The 21141-nt window shown below is 37.0% G+C and overlaps 1 protein-coding gene across 7 annotated transcripts in view; it reads right to left on the bottom strand.

Annotated features, from left to right (window-relative positions):
- The window catches only part of FRS2 (fibroblast growth factor receptor substrate 2), a 57949-nt gene that overhangs the window by 33236 nt on the left and 3572 nt on the right, over window positions 1-21141 (bottom strand). Inside the window, exons 2-4 of one of the 7 annotated variants that reach the window (XM_065039811.1) lie at window positions 10288-10356; window positions 9716-9787; window positions 7741-7821 (exon numbers count right to left, since the gene is read on the bottom strand). The exons of 1 other annotated variant lie outside the window; for it this stretch is intronic. The gene's annotated coding sequence lies outside the window, so the exon portion shown is untranslated. Of the gene's footprint in view, window positions 1-4278; window positions 7718-7740; window positions 7822-9715; window positions 9788-10287; window positions 10357-21141 lie in introns of those variants that run through there. 5 more of the 7 variants (XM_065039804.1, XM_065039780.1, XM_065039819.1 and 2 more) reach the window with 5 other exon arrangements.

Below are 21141 nucleotides of genomic sequence, written 5' to 3'. Positions count from 1 at the left end.
CCAGTTTGCTGCTTCAGGGTATTACAAGTCTGCCCAAAGATGATATAAAACCCAATCATTCACAGATTCTACTACAGCATTTTGTGGATGAAAACTCAGTGGTCTCTAGCAAAACAGCACAATTTATTTAAGAGCATGGGATGTAAAATGTTTGGCATAAAACCCATTTAAATAACAAGGCCATAAAGCTTGCTGGCACTTATTTAGACAAGAACAGAAAAAACAAAAATCTATTATAATTCAATCAATTCCAAGAACTAGATTTGTGTTTTAAAATTAGTATTAATTTACAGGATTCAAGATCTTAAACCGGATTTCAAGTACAGATTAATCCAAGTTAAAATACAATTCCAACAGATATTTAAGTTGTCTAGATTTACTCTGTAGGTGAAAACTCAAAGCAGTAAAACATCCATATAAAGTACTGACTTCCTTTGTTATGTTTCTCTACTCCAGGTTATTAGCACTTCTGCAGTGAACTACACATTTTAACAAATACTTTTTTTAAGGGAAATTGCTTGTTACCATTGCTAATATTCAAACTCCTGTAAAGTAGTTAAAGGATCTTCTTAATCCCTAGAACACATTTCAACTGCTCAGGAAAGGCCAGAGAATGATACACACAAGGTCTAAACCAGCTAAACTGAACCGGCACAAAACAGAGAGGATCTGTTTTTACCAGCTATCATAACAAAATACAGCAATTTAAAAGTAATTTCTGAGGAGCTACTTCATATAAATTTTATTAGGTGAACACCCTGTCACCTGAGCAATACTATCCTAAGGAAGTAAATTCATTACAAATGGACTAAGATGGAATTTCTAGGTTTAGAAGTTACAGTTTAATAAATATTTACACCTAAAAATCATTGGTCAAATGGGGGAAAAAAAAAGTTTACACTTCACGATGAGATACCTTGATAGAACCTTTGAGAAATAACTTTAAAATGTTTTCAAAAAACATTAGGTACAAAAACCACCAAATAATTAAACATATAATAAATACATGGTAATTAATGTCTGTAATAAGCTGACAAGAAAACTGGTGGAGCTTTGATGTCTTGAGTAACTCTGAAATCAAAGTCAAAACTTTCTGGAATATATTTTTTAAGCAGAAACTTAACTGCTTTCAATTCAAAAGTAAATGGGTGAGATGTAGCAACTTAACAGAACACAAAGGACTCAGACTAGGTTCCTCCATTCTAGCCTTAAGCAACTCATGACTAGGAATAAATGTTGGCATTCAAAAACAAACAAAACCCAATCACTTTCTTCAATATTTAAAGATTTTCAAAAGCAAGTTTTAGAATAAAAACTACATTTGAACTTGGTGTTGAAATATATTCCTACCAAAGGCTACATTTCAGTATATCACCATGTTACATACAAGACTAGTATAAATTGCAGAAGTGATTACTGAGTATCTTAAAACATGAAACAGTGGTAATAACATCAATGAACACACACGATTTGAAAGTATGTGCATCTTCAGATAGAAAAATCAAAATGTTTGCTGTGTAGAAAGCTACAAAGTCCAAAATGTAAACTTTAAGGTTTCATTAACATAACTGGTATTCTTGATCTACTGTCACTGATAATGAGTTTCATCTATTAAAAAAAACAAAAACCAAAAACAACCAACCCTCACTGTATGTATGACAGAAGGTTTTCTAGAAATACACTGTTCAGGTAATAATTTTATGCGATAACTGATTCGTAAAGCATAATTATTGAACATTTTGTCTACTTCAATCTATTTTTTCCCGTTTTTCCTATAGCATTCTACTGCCAGCTGGGAAATACCCTGAAAATAACAACTGGGCCTTTTATACCAGCTTTGGGGTTTAGTGAATCAGTAAGTTGATGAGTATCAGTCACCACGCTGCCAATTACTGTGTCCAGTGGAGATGGCCAGTCAGATGAAGCCAGGAAAGGACCCCAAGTGACAGGATCAGAGGCAACTAAGGCCAGGACCTTTGGTTTCCAGGACATTTGGAAGATTCTCTGTACATCTCACTGACTGTTTCCTACACTGGCTTGACCTTTTCTTTCTGTTACAGCCTTCATCTCGCTTCTTTGCTCCTGCTCCTCTCACCACACCTCATCTCTGCTGCCTCTCATTCCTTTTTCTTTGTGGAACTCATCCCTAGTCCATATCCAGGACCTTGCTACCACCACTGCTGTCAATCTACAGTCACTTATGGAATACATGTCTTTTTCTTCTTTTGCATGCCTGTCTCATCCATTTAGACTATGAACTCTAAAAAACGGTTGGTAATCCCTGCCCTAATATTTATACTGCTATTACCACAAGAGAGAGGTAATTTCAGCTGACCATTACACACACTGTAACAGACATGAAAACTGTCAGTTCAACCACAATTCCTTGGCAGGAACACCTCTACCAGTCCAAACTGGAATCCCTGTTTTATGGCACAGCTATCTTGTTGCTTTTGTCTGTTCCCATGCAGTGAAAATATTCTCTGTCCCAAAACTAGCAACAAGTAGAATCATTTCAATGATGTTGCAACAGCGTTACGCTTATCATACAATGTAAGTGCCTTGCACTTCATCCTTAATTTCAGTAGAAGTTATGAGATTTTACATGCAATTCTGTACTTACAGATATTATATTTGATATTGTACTGCTTATAACCCCTCAAACCAACAACTGTAAAGACATCAAACATGAGTACAGGCTTGGAAGGAGGAAAGTGTACAAGTTGGCAGTAAACTTGACTTGCATGAAAGTTCCTAAGGGACTCCAGCTATACCTTACAGTCAGCACACAGCGCTGACAAGTCCATTTTTTTTTAATGTTTTAAACTTTTGCCTGCAATAGTACAAAAGACAAGAGAAGAAAAAGTAATGGTGGAAGACCTTGAGATAAAGACATTCTCAAGACATGCTGCACCAAAAGTAGTTGACTTTTCCTACAGGAACTGTGTTCTTAGAAACAATACAGCTAGTGAGCTCAAAGATCCATATCTAGGAGGCTCAATCGTGTGAGTAAAATATTTTCCATAACCATTTTTACAGTGTTGCGCTCATATACGAAGCCAAAGAGGGCACCTTTTTGAAAACTCTCCCACCATTCCCTTACAACCTGAAGACTACACAAGGGAAAGTCTGTGTGGCAAGGAGAGAAGATGAGTCAGCAGAACATCTACCCACCAAACATTTAAAAAAACTGTTGCTGCATGGTAAACAAAGTTGAGTGTATGTCAGTATGGATTACACTGTAAACAACCAGTGAGAACATCAGTGAATAAATACTCATTAGGATGGTGCAACTTATTTCTAGCAAATGCATAAAAATTATCTCAATCTCCCCAAGTGGCCCAACAAACTTGTAAGTTTGGATATCGGCATGTTTTGGAAACACAGCAGCAAGTATGCTTGGCAGCTTCAAAGAACTTGGGTCATCAGTTGGATTGAAACACCCAATAATTATCTAGTCCCAAAATACGCAGAATTATCCAAGTTCAGAGTCTCTAATGCAAAAAGGTCAATCTTCACCAAAGCTACATACTAACCAGGCAGGAGGACACAATCATTTGTACCCATTGGCATAGTAACACAGACACAGGTAGTTCCTGAGCAGGCTGTTTCTCCTTTCCAAAGTTTTACCACGCACAAGAAGCCCCGAGTTACCCAGTGTGACTGGTTTTAAGCAGGACGGACTTGACATATGGTCTCATAACACAGAAATACTCTGAAATAGGTTGCCAGTCTTCATTCCGTAGAAAGAAATACACTCTTTGAGCTTTTTCGAAACTTTAAGACCCTAACTGCCTGCATGTGCCTCCATCTCTTCATTACTATTGCTGCCTGGGCTAGCTAGATAAATCATGCTACTTGTATAAATAAACACAGATTCTCAAAAAGTTAACACATCTGTGAGAACTAACACAAAAATTATCATTTCACATTGAGTTAACAGACAAACGCCCCCTCAAACCACTACTAAAAATGGTCAAACAGATTAACAATAGCACAGGCATGTATATCATACTCTGTGCACATTTTCCCATAGAAATTTACCTATATACACAACATAATATTTTAAACAATGCCAAGATAAATATAAAACACTAAAGAATGCCATTAAGATTTATATGCATTTTCCAAGTAATTCCTTAAAAGCCACATCTTCAATTACCAGAAACTGATGCTTTCCAATTCAAAGTATTTAAGAGTTCTTGCTAATTTAGTCTATCCCGAAGAAGGCAGCAATATGAATAGCAAAATAAGATGTTATTAATAATAGGCAATTACCATCACAAGCTTGTTACTGATTCAGTGCAACCCTAGAAACCTGGCATTTCTGTTGTCTTCAGGCAATGGGGACAGATAGGATGTTTCTGGGGAGAACAGAGAAAAAAATCCTGTTGACCAGCTGTGTCTAAGACCACACCTCACAGTTAGTAAAGCTACAAGTTAGCATTAAGAATTTAAGTTTCATGTGATAATCCTTCCATCAGCCTGAATTTAACAGTGAGGAGAAATCCCAAATTATTTTGCATCTTAATTTATTCTGCACATCAAAGAAACAGCAGTACTCCAGGCAGATAGGAGAAGGGTGAACAATATTTTATTTTATAGGTAGCAACAAGTATTTACACTGAAAAGGAAGTATTCGGGTTAAGATTAAAGAAAATGGGTGCTTTCTCTTCTCTTAAAAGCAGACACTCATGTTAATCAGGGTCACAGCTTATATCAAAGATTTTTAAATTACAGGCAGAGAGCTTTTAAAACAGTTGGAATTGCGAAAGCTCTTTTAATCATATACTCAAAATTAAATCCAAACTTTTTAAAGTTTTGAGTTTCTCTTAAATATTCTCGTTCACAATTTAAAAAACCACACTACTTTAATTGTGTCCCAATAGTCTTATTTAAGTATGTGTGGTACAGGACTGACTACTGGGAGGTGGGAAGAAGGATGTAAAAAATCCTGTTTACAGAAGAAATACAGTTGTATTCTGTTCATATATGATTTCCATTATGAGTAGTACCTTTGCACTTTAACTAGAGCATTTGATATTAATTACATAAAAGGGAATAACTAAGATGTCTGTACAACTTAAAAAAAACCCAACAGTTAATACTGATAATCAAAACAGTTATGAAACACTCACTGAAGGTCACTTGAAATACTGCAGATTAAATACTGGGCTACTCCATAAACTTTTATACTTCCAACCCCTGCTTGCTTCCCTGAAAATAAATATATATATATTTTTTTATTTCTTACTATTGTTGTGAAGTCACATAGAGGTTCAAATGACTCAATACCAATATTTACATGTCTACATCCAACTCAACTTGCTCTTCTTCATATGTTCACACTGAAGCCCAGTAAAATGCCAAAAAATTTCTAATTCTCTACTAGACTGACATAAGAGATAACAAAAACACCCCTTTCAAAACCAAGCTCATGTTTGAGATAATACAAATTCAATTTATAACAAGGACATATTGTTTCCTGCCATGTATAGAAAATAGGTGCATAGCTATGAAGTGGTGTGAAATGTTCCTTTCATAGAATCATTTCATGCGGAAGAGACCCTCAAGGTCATCAAGTCCAACCATAACCTAACTCTGGCACTAAACCATGTCCCTAAGAACCTCAGCTAAACACCTTTTAAACCCCTCCAGGGATGGTGACTCCACCGCTTCCCTGGGCAGCCTGTTCCAATGCCTGACAACCCTTCCCAGGAATAAATTTTTCCTAATATCCAATCTAAACCTCCCCTGCTCCAACCTGGGGCCATTTCCTCTTGTCCTATCACTTGCTACTTGAGAGAAGAGACCAACACCCTCCATGCATGAATGAAACAGCCATCATGAGACAGGATATTTTAAATTAACTGCTGTGCCCTCCTTTCACAGAATGCTATTTTGTGTTACCTTCAGCTGATCTAAAGACGACTGCAGCTGAAAGACATGGTCTATCCTGCTCTGGCTAATCTTCCATTTAGCCAGACAAGCTTCAATCCAAATCACTGTGCTGATCTTGCCCATCAGAAGGCCACACTATTACTAGTGCCAACAAAAGGGAGGCTGGACCATGAAGCCTAAGGAGAAATCATGTGCTTCTTTTTTGGCATGTGGTCATGAAAATACAGCTTCATTATAATGTGAAGAGATATTACACAGATCAACTACATCATCTTGTACATCACTTTTACAGAAACCTATAGAACACCTATGGGAAAAGAAAACAGGCAGTAAACTCTGAAACAGCTTTCCTTCAACATTATCTTACAAAAATATAAGTTCATATAAAGCTTAGTTATGTGTGCAAAGTATAATCTCAAGCAAATACTAAAGCATGTTTAAAAGTTGAGAAACGTGAGATTTTTATAAAAACCATAGTACTTCAGGTGCAACATTAAGAATGGTATTGATAAGGCAGTATGTTGTCATTATACAACTTCTAACAGTGCTACTTCTAACTTCCATTTACACTGCAGCACAAGTGTCAAAAATTCTGCACAAATACAGCTTCAAAAGTTACTAGATGTTTAGGAATAGGATTAGTGACCATTTAGCCAGTACAGATTTTGATTTTTAAAAAAAGTCATCTTACTTTTGCATTTTCTTTAAAATAAGAACATAAAGCTTAAGTGTGCTAATTAAGATTAAGCACCTGACATTTAAGCTGTAGGACTGATGGGAAGTCATTCCCTTCATTTTTCAAAAAGTCAACTACTAACATCAAGCATCCTTACAAACTCCAGCTCAAGCATTATCCAACGTAGTGTTAAATTATACTCTATATCAACACACAGCACAAAACCTTTGGTAGTTTGTGATTCACGAAAACTGATTTTTAAAGTGTTCAACAACAACAGCTGCAAACAGCAACACTTTTGTTGTTTCTCCCTTTCCCCAAAAGACCAATGGCATAAAGATTAATTTAGAGCAAGAACATGAAGCTGAAGCCTTCATATGAAGTAGCACATTTCACATCTGATTTCTAACGGCAGTGCAAGACAAATGGCTTGCTTTCACCTTAAAATTAATATTCAGTAAACTAGAAGGACAGTAGTATGTTTAAAAATCTTATTACACTATTTAGTATTTCAAGTTAAAAGGATATCTTTGAAATGATAACTACATATTGTTTGAAAATATTTTGGCGCCGGCACAGAATCTGCAAAGAATAGCCCAAGCTTTAACTTAATTATCCTTTTACAAGAGTTGTGGTTTGAGAAAATACAACAACTTCATAAACATAATAATCACTAAGCGCAATGGCCTTTGGCAATAATGCTCCAAAGCAAGTTTGGATAATCCAAGATAAACCATGAATCCTTTCTCTCTGTACTTTTGCAGTTAATATAGAAAATTCAAAAGCAAATGAAAATTGTGTGTCTCAGACTGTACAAGCAAACAAAACAAAAGCTCCTGTCAAAGCAACACATCACATCCAGTAATAACTGAATTAGTCAACAAGACTATGTTACAGAAACTGCAATCCAACAATGAAATTTGAAAAAGCTACATTATTTTCTAGAACAGAAATAAGGAAGAACTGGCTGTCTATCTGCCCCAGCAAGCCAGTGTTAGCAGGGCATCTGTTGACTGCACCCTGATATTTATATTCAAGGAAAAGATAGCTTCTGTCAAAGCACATCAGTGAATCTCCTGAGAAACTAATACAGCAAACCCTACAAAAGCCATGTTTTCTGTTCTTTTTGGTGTTCCATAGCTCAGTGTCTTAGAAGTACATACAGTATGCTGATACAGGGTCTTCTGCTTCACAGAGGGCAGCTGCTAACAGGGCTTTGGTGCTTCACCTTGCATCCCTAGGAACTGAATTAGAAATAAAGCTACAACCTTATATGAGGATAGGCTTAATTAATGAGGTACCCCCTCCATGACCACCTGCTGCAAGGCAATGACAGTCCCCTGGGAGCCTCTGGGCATGATTGTTTTCAGTATGAGAGTGTCTCTAGCTCCTAGCAGAACTTTTGGTGGGGTTGAAGTTGCCTCAGAAATGAGCGAGACCTCGCTCCTTTGCAATCAAGTCTTGTGAGCTCGCAGTACGATAAAAGATGTGCAGGGCCATTAGTCGAGTGCTTTGCCCCAAACAAGTATGATTCTTGCTTGACTAACCTGAGGTTTACAGGGAGATGGTTTAGAGGTGGACTTGGCAGTGTTAGGTTAACAGTTGGACTCAATGATCTTAAAGGTCTTTTCCAACCAAAAGGATGCTGTGATTCTATGAAGAAAATTTAGACGCAGTTACAGAAGCAGTGCGAAATAATCATTATGGTGCTCTTTAATCCCAGATACTCCATTCGTTTATTGCAACCTCTTTGCCTACACTGGAAGACATCCCAAAACAAAGGCACAGAAGCCACTTAATCCCTGCAATACTGCAGATATTTTGAAAGTAACTTAGAACTAAGAAACATGATAATTAGCTACTGCTAAGACAGTAAAACACTGCAATTCAAATTCTATATGTAATAAGTGGTATTAGAATAAATTCAGTCAAGCACACAAAATTCAAAATATTCAAAAAACAAAACTTCTTCATTAATGATTATTAGTCCCTGTTCTTTATTCGTTCCCATTCAATTCCCTGTACTCATCCACTACCTCATCTTAACTTGCACAGCTCCTACAACTTCTGTTCAACCCCACCAATGTTTAAGCTGCTCACCTATGTGAAACACCTCTGTTTTCCACAGGTCCAGTTTTACATCTGAATTGGATGTATTCTCTCTGTAATACCTCATCATTACAACACACTAATAATTTGCTTATTCTAAACATAGTATCATAGCATCATTTCAGTTAGAAAAGACCTTTAAGATCACGGAGTCCAACCGTTAACCTAACACTGCCAAGTCCACCACTGAACCATCTCCCTAAGAACCTCATCTATGTGTGCTTTGATATTGTTGTACAACTTCAAGTAAATTATTTAACCTTGAATATTTCAAAGATTATTAACCTAACAGTCCTACTCTCCTTCATAAATTCCAACCCATTTATGTTAAATATCTGAATATCCAGATAAATTTCTCTATATTACCCTCTAAATTACAGTAGGAAAAAATTGTTTGTTTTCATTTAGAAGTCAATACAAGAACAAGTGTTCTGGAAAATAACTAGAGAACCAAGAACATAATGCAAAGCACATGTATTGATATTACTTTCCTTGGGAAAGAGGACTTCTAATTTTCAGTCACCCTATATACATCTACAGCATCCCAAGTGAGAGGGCAGCACAGTATAGTGCAAAAGGGAAAAACAAACAGTTGGAAAACGTAAATAGTACATGATGGAACCACAGCCAGATTATATTAATCCTTCACTTCTGCTGTGCCAGCAACTGAAAACGTGTGTTATACTGCAAGGAGGGCTGCTGTCAAATTCCGAAGCCTGTCTCGTGCTGCAGACTGATGCAAATTCTTCTGCAGCAGAGACAGTGGCCTTCGCAGCCAGTCCTACCACACCAGCCTACGTTGAACAGGATCATGAACACGCTAACATTCCCCATTCTAACATCCCTACACAGCTGCAACATGGATCAGTTAGCCCCAGTGGTATAATTTTTATATTATTCAATCTAAAATGCATTAATTCTTGGCTGCTGAGGTGATACATTTTGTCTGTTGTATTCACTGAACTAGGGCCAAACTGGACAGAACAAATTTCTATGGGTATGTTAATTTTAGACATTTATGTAACTCACTATGTACTGAAGCAATAGCAGAGTTCTTTAATCTCCAGCACATCTAGGCTTCCTTTCTTGTCATCAGATAGCCTAGGGGACAAGAAATAATCATAAGGTCCTCAGAACTCAGTCTAATACTTGTGTGTTACTATACATGACTCATTTGAGAGCTTCCCTAGAGGATCACCTATAGTTGACACTTTTGAATGGTTTAATTACATTTGCAAGTGTTTAAAATCCCTGCCAAGTCACTACTATAGACTTACACCATCTATAGCGAAATATAATCTTAGATGAAACACATCTAGTAGCTTAGTTAGTAAAAAAAAAAATACTAAAAAAAAGGTATATAAATAATCCATAAAATCTATATGAAAAATTGCAGAGCACCACATAACCTATTGGCATGATTCATTACATCAGGCACAAGTCTAATGTGTGCCTATGAATGCACACACTTCATAAGGAAGCATTTACGCTTTTCTTGGAAATAAAATTAAATTCTGGGAAGCAGCAACCACCATCACCAAGGAGCCAGGGGATAAATTCACTACCCTCACAAGGTGCCAACCCCCCAACAAAATCCCTACCTCATCCAGAAGACAAACACTGAACCACTCACGAATCAGCTGTTAAACTGCTGCAGTTCACATCATGGCCTTTTAAAGCAAACAAACAAAAAATACTGTAAGGCATACTGTAAACTGGTTTATAAATAGTTTAATCATCCACGTACAAGATGATTGTGCAAAGCAAACGATGGAAAAAAAGTGCATTGCCTGCCTCAAGCTATGCTGTCACTATTTTTGAGTTAAAGTAAAAACAGAAAACCTACTGACATCCAATGTAACTGTTACCACTTCCCTCAAGTGTAAAGCATCTGAGCAAAACTGTGCCATTCAAACAACTTAAAATATATCTAGAGGATGTGGAAATGATCTACTCACAGTGTATCTGCACCAGCACAAAAATTTCAAGTCTCAGTAATAATGTGTTGCTATAAAAATACTTTAAAAGGTGAAGGGAGGAAGGGGCAAAAGTCCCTAGTCCCTAATGATACACTATGGGAAGGAAAAAAAAAAAAAAGGTATAAGTTGCTTCTTCTCCATATCTCGGTTTGGAAAAAGTGATGGCATTCTAGCACAGAGCAGAAGAAACTCAGCTTCTAGGTTTCTCAGATTTTTGCCAAATTTCCATTCAACAATAGTTTTACTCTCACCAGTATATATTCAGTATATATTCAGAAATACAGATTCAAAACACGAAGAAAGTTCAAATAAAGTTTATTATTAGGGTTAGCCTATGAGTAACTTGGCAAGTAGCTTTTAACACACAAAATCTAACATCAAACATTTTGGTGACAGTTTTAGTTACGTTTTATTCATAACTCTAGACAACGCCCTCTTATTCTTTCTAGTTTTATGTTCTTTTTATGTGTCCCTATGTAGTTACAGATTTTCCTATAACCACCCACCTCAAAGTAGTCCATTCATAGTAAAAGGTAATCAATGATGTAACTTCACTGAGTTTGTATTTGGTATTGGAATTAATTCATAGAAAGCCTTTACAATTAATGTAAACAAAGACCTCTTTTAAATCACTAACAGCCAGCCCACAATATTTACTATTTCAAATAATGTGTAAAATGCTTCTACTGTTGACCATAGACTGCTAGGTTTTATTATTCCATCTTGTCAAGCATTCTTCTGTGATATTTCCTTCTCATGAAATCAAGAATAGAGAAGGCTTTCTGAAGCTACACTTCCTTGGTATAGCACACTTTAGAAATAACATTTCATACAGGACAAATGTAAAAACTTACTATTTAAAAAACACATTAATGCAGTATCGCACTTTTTCCTCTTTAACTGACAAGGAGGTTTTATATATTTAATTATGCAAGAGTTTACATTCTTTTCCGCTCCTGGGTTATGTCCAATTTCCAACAACCTGACTGCTAGCATTTCTACAGACTAAGTATGGAGCAGAACAAAGCTAAATGCACCCAAGTGATGGAGGAGAGCTGAAGATTTTCTTTCTGTAAAAGAATGAACACTAGCCGTCTCTTCCCCATCTTATCTCCTCAATAATTTTAGTTATTAATCAACAATAAAAGCTATGTTAACTTGCATAACTCCATTAAAAGAAAAAAACAAAACCCACACACATGTAGGTCAGGCACTTTTATGTGGGGCACTGGAAAGCAACATGAAGAAACACTATCTTCTAGACATTTTGACACGTGACAGCTGGATTAGAAAACAGTCTTACTTCAAATTTATTTTCTTGAAAAAATTCTAGAACTATATGTAACCAAGCACTACAGTAGTTCATAAAAAAAAGTGCCAGACAATTTCAAAATAATTAGCTACTAAATGTGTAGCATGTTGAAACAAATACTTAGTTTTTATAGTGCAAAAGCCTAAAACTAGACACTTTATGTACAACATAAAAATTTATGCGTATGACAGAACACATCATAAGAATCCAATATACACCATCCTTAACACACAGCTCACTTTGCAAGTCAGCACCAGATCCCATCAATCTAAGAGTACCACAAGAGCAGATTGACATATCACATAACAAACACTGGTTAATGTCTCTCTACTCATTAACATAAAGTATCTCATGGTAGTCAACATTTAATCACTTCATTAAGAGCTTTCCCTAGAGTACACTACTTATCATTAAGTACTCCCGTCTATCCCTCTTCAGACATCATCCTACTCCCAACTACAAAGAAATTATCCTTCCTAAGGAGAGCTTATAAAATTCCAAACTGACCAGCATATGCTTAAGTTGAACATTATTCTTCCTACATATCTCACTGAGCTTTGTCACATATAGCTCAATAAGAACTCAAAACACTAAGTGAAAACTATGTGAATCTGAATCTGCTCAAAATTGTGCTTCAATTTACTTATCAACAGGTAAAGAGTACAGGAAGTCATCAGAGGCAAGATGTGAACATAAAACGTAATTTAACTGCTTGCCAACTTTTTTTTTTTCTTTTTATACACTTGTACCTCTGAACCTTAACACTTCACAAATATTTAGACCTGGACACAAACATTCACAGCTTGCCTTACACTAAGCCCAAGCATAAATTAGAGGTGCTTATGTTCTTGGAGGAGGAAGACAGGACAAGCTTCAGTATAAATAAGCTTTATTGATTTAACATCAACAGTGAAGAATTCACAGAAAAAATGCTGAACTGATACAGTATTGGCACAATCAAACCTCTGGAAAGCTGGCTTTCTTTTTGATTTCACACTACTGACAACATTAAACTACTTTTTACATTAATATGAAACTATTTAAAAACATAGCATCTAAAATTAGTAAGTTACATCCTTTAACAAATAAAATTCTATATTAGACCTAACATTGAGAAATACAAACTCTGCAAGAGAAGCAAATTGCAGACATACACAAAGCTGTGCTCTACGGGATGAGTTTATGAAGACTTAGCAGAACAAGGAACCCTGAAGCAGGAAGAAATAAGTATTTATTAAGCAAATGTACTGACACTAATGAACTAACGTAATAATAAAACACATTTGTGAAGGTCAGATGATGTACATTCACTGTCGGAACAGAAAAACCAAGGCAAATAACTTGAACTTTAGATTCTGAAGGACACTTTTTTGCCCTTTCCTAGTAGAAATATTTCAAGATCCTAAGTGGCCATAGGTATCTTAAAGTAACAGTCATAATATACACTTCAACAGAAACTAGCTTATTTAAGTTTTTGGTATATGTTGTGCCTCTAAGACAAAACATACATTGCTCTAGAACTGAAGACCCGGAGGACAAGCTGGAAATGCTCTCCCCACCTCTATAATCAGAAAAAGTTCTGGAACCTGGGGTGGAGGTGTAAGTCACTCGATAATAATGGTTCACCCATATACCTGTCTATTAAAAAAAGGAGAAAAGAAATATCAAAAAGGAAAATAGTTTATCTGAAGCCTATGTAGCACATTCTGTTCTTCCTTTCCTGTAGGCATTATTTTCTAGTCCAGCAATTTTTAGGAACAGAGCACTCTTCTGGGCTCCAGAACTGACCAACTGGCATGTATTACTCAGAATTTTACTAAATATAGGCATAACAATGTCATTATAATAATACTAAATAAATACCACAAAGTTCAAGTTTAGAGAAAAGTATATTGTATAATATTGTATTTAATATTAGCTTATTCATTACTTTTTCTTTATACTTTATTCATTACTTTGGAAGTTGGCAAATGTGATGCCCATCTACAAGAAGGGCCAGAAGGAGGATCTGGGAATCTACAGGCCTGTCAGTCTGACCTCAGTGCTGGGGAAGGTCATGAAGCAGATAATTCTGAGTGACATCACACTGCATATACAAGACAGTCAAGTGATAAGGCCCAGGCAGCATGGGTTTATGAAAGGCAGGTCCTGCTTGACCAACCTGACCTCCTTCTATGACAAGTTGACCTGTTCAGTGGATGAGCGAAAGGCTGTCGATGTCGTGTGCTTAGACTTCAGTAAAGCCTTTGACACTGTATCCCACAGCATTCTCCTGGAGAGGCTGGCAGCTCATGGCCTGCATGGGTGTACTCTGCGATGGATAAAAAACTGGCTGGAAGGCCTGGCCCAGAGAGTTGTGGTGAATGGAGCCAAATCCCGTAGGTGGCCAGTCACGAGTGGTGTTCCCCAGGGCTCAGTATTGGGGCCAGTTCTGTTTAATCTCTTTATCAATGATCTAGATGAGGGGATTGAGTGCACCCTTAGTAAGTTTGCAGATGACACCATGTTGGGAGGGAGTGCTGAGTGGTGAGAAGGCCATACAGAGGGATCTGGACCGGCTGGATCATTGGGCTGAGGCCAATTGTAAGAGGTTCAACAAGGCCAAGTGTCAGGTCCTGCACTTGGGTCACAACAACCCCAAGTGCTACAGGCTCAGGGAAGAGTGGCTGAAAAGCTGCCTGGAGGAAAAGGATCTGGAGGTAAAGAATCTGGAGGTGTTGATTGACAGGCAGCTGCACATGAGCCAGCAGTGTGCCCAGGTAGCCAAAAAGACCACCAGCATCCTGGCTTCTAACAGGAATAGAGTGGCCAGCAGGACTAGAGAAGTGATTGTGTCACTGTACTCAGCACTCGTGTGGCCCCACCTCAAATCCTGTGTTCAGTTTTGGGCCACTCACTACAGGAAAGACATTGAGGTGCTGGAGAGAGTGCAGAGAAGGGCAACGAAGCTGGTGAGGGGTCTGGAGCACAAGTCTGATGAGGAGCAGCTGAGGGAACTGGGGCTGTTTAGCCTGGCGAAAAGGAGGCTGAGGGGAGACCTTATCACTGTCTACAACTATCTGAGAGGAGGCTGTAGCATGGAGAGTGTTGGTCTCTTCTCTCAAGTAACAGGACAAGAATAAATGGCCTCAAGTTGCATCAGGGAAGGTTTTGATCGGATATCAGGAAAAATTTCTTCACAGAGAAGGTTGTCAGGCATTGGAACAGGTTGCCCAGGGAAGCGGTGGAGTCACCATCCCTGGAGGTGTTTAAAAGACAGGTAGATGAGGTTCTTAGAGACATGGTTTAGTGCCAGAGTTAGGTTATGGTTGGACTTGATGATCTTGAGGGTCTTTTACAACCAAAATGATTCTGTGAGTCTATGATTTTTAAGACCTAAAATGTCTTAGCCTAATGCCTTTTAATAACAAAGATTAATGTAATGGTATCCTTCCCAGCACAACTGCAAGTGCCGAGGAAGTTCTCTCAGGAACACCATTGCCTGAAACTTACACAGTAAATGAAGAAATGGAGAGCTACCAAAAGATAAGAATATAGGCATTCACAGAAGCAGCCAAACATTTGCCAATTAAATGCTTTTAGGAACAAACCCACAAACAAAAAAACTGAAACACGTCAGTGGCTCAAAAAGCCTTGAACCTTGTGACCCAAAGTTTCATGAGACATGAAAAATAAAATGTAAGTCACTTGGCTTTCCTTATTAAAAAGTATTAACTCTGTTCATATTAGTTTTAGTTCTACAATAAGTCAAGTATAGGACATGGCACTTAATACTACTTTTATTGGCAATTTAATTCAATTTGGATATTATTTAAATAAAAGCTGCAGATCACATCTGAGTTGTCTCACCAAAGAAACCTGCCAAGTGCAGAAAAAAATATTTACTGACTGAAATCAAATATGATAATAAAAGACCACAAAGTCTGACATCTTACTCTCAGAATACAGTAAAGTTGCTTATCCCAAAGTAAAAAGTATAGTCATCAGACAAGTGAATCAGATTTGGAAGATGTACAGAAACATACATTTCACAGGTGTCTATAAAAAAAGATCCCAAGGTAGCACGTATCTCTGTCAGCTTTGGTAGATAAAAATATAGTTCATTTGTATAAGTAGAGAGACAACAGGATACTCTAATACCCATGAAGTCAGAGGTGCAATCCTTTTCTCTTCTAGTAGCATTAACATACATAACATACAATTATACTCCAAAGTTTCCTAAATCAAAGTGAAGAATATGACATCAAACATAAGTAAAGATGAGGATTGGAGAAAGAAAAAAAAAAAAAAAAAAAACAACACATAGATTTGAGTGCCAAGAGTAGCACAAAAAAAAAAAAAAAACACAGAGTAGGAGGCAGAAATATGAGATGCAGATCTTTGAATTCAAAGACAATGGGCTTTAGCTTGATGAGGAAAACTAGCAGTCTCACAGACTACTGAAAAATCATACCAGCTGTATTTTAAACAGCTTGCAAAGATACGAATATCAGGAGAGGAGGGAGGAGGTACTTGAAGTACTCCAGATGACAGATACAGGCCTAAATTTCATTTGTAAAGACAGAAAGTGTAGTCTTGAAAATGTTGTTTGGAAAAGGAAGAAGAAGGACATGAATAAAACATGACTCTGGATTCAAGAAGAGGTTAAAAGAAAAAAAGGGGGGGGCTACTGCCAAACAACTGCCCTGGGAAACAGAAGATTATACTGCTGTCAGCAGCATCACAAATGGCAAGCAAATGAGTTAAGTTTGAGACAGATTAGAACGAGCTCTGAGACATTTAAAACGCTTATGAAAATTAGAAACACTGCAAGGAAATACAGGACTGAATGAAGGCACAAAGAGCCACGAAATTCTACCAAGAAATGCAGTAACCTAAATAAAGAGGATAGTCTGCAAGACTTCTATGAACACTGTACACCTCAGGATTAGTGGCAAGAAGGAACAAAAGAGGGAAGATGCAGCAAGCAGTACCACAGATGCCAAAGAGGGACAAGGCTGTGACAGCCAGGCAAGTTTCCCTGCATCATATCTCCTCTTATCCCCACAAAGGTAAAGCAGTTTAGCTATATGCTTTATAAAAAGCACAACTACACATTGAAAATGTAAATAAATGTTTTGATTGCATTATTGTACTACCTGATAGCTGCATAATAACAACTATTTTCAATTACAATTATTGTGGTGATTTAAAAGCAAAAGCATATTTTCTTTAAACTAAAACTAGTAATCTAATTATATGTTTCAATCAATGTTGGAATTACTGAAAAATACAGACAGGTACAAAGAAAGAAGTATTACAACCTCTGCTTCCAATGGCTGGCTAAACTTGTTGAGTGACATCAAGGGGGAAAAAAAGTCCCCTCGTGTTCCTGTAAGAATTTTTTAAAAGAAAAATAACAACAACTGTGCTTTAACAGAGTAATTAAAAGATATATATATATATATTTTTAAACATAAATACAACAAACTCTAAGATGTCGGAAGAATCTTAACATACTTCCCTGAAGTAGCCCTCCCTGTGTTTGCTTGGTATCTTAATTTGCGTTTGGTTTCAAAACTCTAGGCTTGCCAAGAGCTATTCCTTTCAAAACCTCAGGAATTCCATTACTAGTTTTAAGCGAAATTAAAGGAAAATAGAAGCATTCAACGCATGGCAAAAGTATGCACAAAGTGTTTGTTGATACTCATAAATAGACTGAAAAATTTAGACATGTCTGAAGGATAACTGCTGCACAGTCAGCTCTGTTTTGCTCTGCTGTGCAACTAAGCAAAAAGCTACTGCTGTCATTCCAGAAAAGCTCAGCATCAGATACATTGCTGCCAAGATGGAACACAGTTAGTACTAGATTGTTCATTTTCCACTGGGAGTTCGCTTATAAATCAGAGGTTGCATTTCTGCAAAATAAAAAAATAAAATTTAAAAAGTGGGAGTTTCTCCTTTAAAGCTACCACTTCAGCATCTCCATTTGGGAAAAAGATGCCACGCTGTGCTAAGACATGGCAAAACCAGTCAACTCTCCACCCTGCCAAATATCTTGCAAGTCATGAAATAAAGACATTCCATCTCAGAAATGTATCTAATATTGTGCTGATGATTATCTTTCCAATGTTCACATAATAAACAAAATGGTATTCCTACAATCGCTTTTACTGACTGAATTATGGTAAGAATAAAATGTCCCCACCTACGTATTGTGCCAGATGCCATACTAATGCACAAAAATATAATATCCCTGTCCAAAGCATTTAAGAAAATTTGCTCAAAAGACAAATGATTCCTTTGTGCCAAGGTGAGTAATCCCAGCAGATAAGAACTACTACGCAGTTTAACTTTGGCATCAGCCAAAGGAAAACAGTGCAAACATCAACACATCAGTTTAAACTGCAGCTCCAGTGAGAGATAGATGCAAGTTCTGTATCTTCCACTAGAAACACAGGAACCTAAGTACCAGGTGCACACTGGATAGAGAGTCTATTTTACCCCTGAAAAGGCAAAAAATTAAAGCAACTTTTCACCATTGAGTCAGCACACAGTAACAGATCAGTGGTTTACAGTAACCGTCACCACTGTATGAATGACAGCTGTAGCATCTCAGTCCTGCCAGGACCAAAATCACTATGAAGAAAGGCCAAGGGAAAGTAGTCAGCTCTCCTGACTGAAAACATGGTCCATCGGCCTCATTTCAGTTTGGAGCACAGTCTAGGAAAACCATCACTATTTCAGACATGCCAACTGTCCTACAGTTCTCAGCTTTTACCAAAACAATAGACAATTCATACAGTATTTCTGAACCATGTTTTCCTCAACAGAAAAGTAATAGACAAATGTACAAGAAAAAGCTGAACAGCAAGATGTACTTGACTACCTTTGCTGTAAGATACACGTTGATCATAAATAAGGGGAAATAAAAAGGATAAGCTCAAACCTACAGTGGGATCTTCTTTTAAAATCCCTGTTCAAAAGCATACCAACACAAAAGTGTCTCTACCAGCAGCCAATATGGAACCTGAACATTTACATTAAATAAAAAGTTCTGCAAGAATAAGTGGCAGGTCTAATAACTGTGACTGATTTTGGAAGATGAATAAAGGTGACTGCCCAGCATGGGCAGCTATGATAGCAATGACACGCAACACAATCATCTCACACTTGGCAGTAATTCAGGGGAACACATTGCCTTACACAGATATTAGCAGTACTCTGTTGACTGAGATTCAGGCAAAAAATCTAGGAATTATCCTGGACCACCTGAGAAGTCAGTGACATTAAGTATTGCTCATGTGAAAAGAAACTTCCCATCTCACTACCCAAATACAGACATGAAAACATTTTAGAAAAAGAACAAATAAGACATGGAATTAAAGTACTCTAAGACAAGAGGAGGAAACAGTCAGTAATCACAACAACATTTCCACTAATTAGAAAAGAATGCATAATAATCAGTCCCAAACATGCCATAATCATGAAATTTTATTGTATAAACATCAGAAATAAGTTATTAGTTCTTTTTATTAAAGCCAAGGGATAATTATTTCTGTTGTCATTTCAAGCTTGAGAGAAAGACTGAAATTCTGGAGAATCACACAGCTCCAGGAAGATATGCCTAAATAAAGAGGGAACTAAATTGGTTGTCATGATTATTGCCACCTCACCAGAAGCAGTGAAGAAGAAACTTTGAGAAGTATATTATATTTGGAGAATACATGACATATACACACATTTATATGCATAGATACTTATATGAGAAAACACCACATACTACTTTAGCACCAGTTCAAGTTCAAAAAGAATGCTCACTTCTAACACAAATTACACAGAAGGGCCAACAAGGAAAGATGATGCTTAAGAGCAGAAAAGTCAGAGTTTGTTATATTATGACTGCTATTCTACAACCAATAACACAACCAAAAAGGTTCCACTTAAATTTGAGAAGAAACTTCTTCACAGTGAGGGTGACAGAGCACTGGAACAGGCTGCCCAGGGAGGTTGTGGAGTCTCCTACTCTGGAGGCATTCAAAACCTGCCTGGATGCCTTCCTGTGTAACCTCATCTAGGTGTTCCTGCTCCAGCAGGGGGATTGGACTAGATGATCTTTCGAGGTCCCTTCCAATCCCTGACATTCTGTGATTCTGTGTGATTCTGTGAAAATATCATCTGCATATGCTGCATGAAATTACACATCTCTGGACAGCAATTTTCAGCCAACAGCTCCTCAAATAGTTTTGATAAAAAACAATGTTATGCAGTAGCAGACAAAAATAAAACCCATAACGTTTGTTCCAAAAAACATCACTGAAAAACTGCAGATAGGTCAACCTCTTCCAGCAGTAGCTACTGCCCACAGTTACTCATCGCCACCCAGCAAAGAGAGGTTACCACCCATACAGACTTGTAAGAGAATGAATCATGTAAAAGCACACTAATCCACTTGAGGAAAAATTAATCAAAGTAACCGACTAGTGAAGGTAGATTGATATTATACTGCCCATTTAACTGTTGATTATGCCTAAAGCACATAACACTGCATCCAGTTTCTTTGGTGAGAAGGATCATTAAGTACGGCAATCTATGTCAGAGTGGCAGAGGCAAATGGCTGGGGGGACAGAGCATCTACAATAGTAATGGATGACTGAAAAAAAAAAAATTAAAAAGAAATTAAAAAAAATCAATGCCTATCCATATCCTGAAACATTAAGTACAACTTCCGTGATAGCCTGAAAGCCTTAAGAAAGATTTTGAAAACCACTAACGTTAAATAGTTACTTAAGAAGAAAAGTCACACACTGCCTCCTAGGAAACTGTCTGAAGTTATAATATATGTCTTAGGTCAGCCTTATAATTTTCATAGGTGTGTTCATTATTTTTTTTTTAATCTACTTATTGCTGCAAAGTATCCTGCAGTTTTCTTAGTGAATGCTCTGATCACTATCTTTTCTGGTTTTAGACTTTTCAATTTAAAAGCTCAACATATATGCTGAACAAATTCATTGTTTCAAGAATTTGATGGATGAATAGCAGTTAAAAACAGGAGCATATTTTTCCCATTAAGTACCACTAAATGAAACAAGAGGTACCAAATAAAAATAGTAAAAAAAAAAAAAGGGTACTATACAAAAGGCCAGATTCTTCCCTCAAAGTACATAATGACATCAGAGATGCAG

The sequence above is a fragment of the Columba livia genome, chromosome 1, assembly GCF_036013475.1.
Source record: "Columba livia isolate bColLiv1 breed racing homer chromosome 1, bColLiv1.pat.W.v2, whole genome shotgun sequence".
Lineage (NCBI taxonomy): Eukaryota > Metazoa > Chordata > Aves > Columbiformes > Columbidae > Columba > Columba livia.
This window is presented reverse-complemented; position numbering and strand designations above follow the sequence as displayed.